Genomic DNA, 1,630 nt, shown 5'->3' on the forward strand with positions numbered 1-1,630 from the left:
TTATTCCATTCAAACATACTTTTTAGTTTGCATGGTGGTCTAAAGTTGAAATTGTGCTCAGTTGGCTTGGCTTTTATGATACTCTTTTCTAGCATCAAGCAATCATTTCCAGGTCTGTCCCTCCCTCAGGATTAATGTGTCTCAGTCTTTTTCTCACCACCACAAGGCAACTTACTTTCACCTGCCACCCCAACCTGTGCCCAAGCTAAAGACTGTGCCCCAGGCAGGTGGGCTCTGGGTTATGGGGTCACTCGTGCTACCTACTACTTCTTTCCTGCTCAGAAATCACATGAGTGTTTGGGGCGATGGATAGTCTGTCTAGAAACCAATTTGTCCATAACCTTGCAGAGAAAGCCCCGGCGCTGGTGAACACTGCTGTGACTAATTTGAAACCTCAATTGGCCACATTTTGGTGCTACTTCAAGGTTGAACTGGTTCCTCCAACCCCTGCCAAGATCTCTAGAGTTATTCAGAGCCTGAAAAAAAATAATCAATAGTGCTCAAACTGGTAGCTTCAAACAGCTCACAGTTAAGGAAGCTGTGCTGAATGGTTTGATGGCCGCTGAGGTGTGGATGTGGTTTTATGTCGGAGAGATCACAGGCAGGCGTGGCATTGTTGGCTATCACGTTTGAAGACCAATGTTTAACATCTGATGATATCTGACTTGCTATCTGAGTGTTTTTGGACTGTGTGTGATCAGACCTCTATGTGAATAAAATAAGATTTGTCAAAAAAGAAAAGAAATCACGTGAATATGCTGGCCGAGGGTCATATGTCTACAGGGTCGCCATAAATCTTTTCTAATTCACCACAAAAGTAAGCAATCTGAACTTGGTCCTTTAGTTATAATTGGTCATTACATTTTGATGCTGGACCACTTAATTTGAAAAGATCAAGCAGCCCACCACCTATGCTCCCCCATTTTCCTGTGAAAAGAAAGTGATATCAAGAAAGAAGCCGAGCTCGGTGGCTCAGCCTATAATCCCGCGCCTTTGGGAGGAAGAGGTGAGTGGATTGCCTGAGCCCGCGGGTTCGAGACCCGCCTGGGCAGCGAGACCTCATCTCTACAATAAATCAAAAAAAATCAGCTGGGCGTGGTAGCGTGCGCCTGTAATTCCGGCTACTTGGAAGGCTGAGGCGGAAGGATCGCCGGAGCCCAGCAGGCGAGGCTGCAGTGGCCGGGAGCGGCCACTTCACTCCAGTCTGGGTGACAGAGTGAGACCTCAACTCAAAAAAAAAATAAAATAAAATAAAATAAAAAAATAAAAAAAAAAAAAAAAATAAAAGACTGTTATCAAGAAAACATTTGATTATCAGCATTAACTTGCAATTAATTCATTTTTCTCAAGATAACATCCACTGCACAGCATGCTTGATATCTACTCCCATTGCCTAAGATCAGCCAAAGGTGTCTATTAAGAGAGTAACACTCAGAAGGCAAAATGACTTGCCTTCCCTAATGCTTCTCTGATCTGGCCCTTGGAAACAGCTATATGTTGCATGCTATAGTACTGGTACCAACTGCAAGTAGAAGATGTACACTAAACAAGTCTAATAAAATGTATTTTTGCAATTTTTTTCATAAAAAAAAATATGGGAATCATCCTAATCTTGTGTGACTTTTATTTC

At 42.8% G+C, this 1,630-nt stretch overlaps 1 pseudogene; it reads left to right on the forward strand.

The window, feature by feature from the left end:
* Positions 1-305: 305 nt before the first annotated feature.
* LOC103261724 lies at positions 306-633 on the forward strand (annotated as a pseudogene).
* The last annotated feature ends 997 nt before the right edge of the window (positions 634-1,630 follow it).

This window comes from Carlito syrichta, unplaced genomic scaffold (genome assembly GCF_000164805.1).
Source record: "Carlito syrichta isolate Samal-C Ts95f unplaced genomic scaffold, Tarsius_syrichta-2.0.1 Scaffold303988, whole genome shotgun sequence".
Lineage (NCBI taxonomy): Eukaryota > Metazoa > Chordata > Mammalia > Primates > Tarsiidae > Carlito > Carlito syrichta.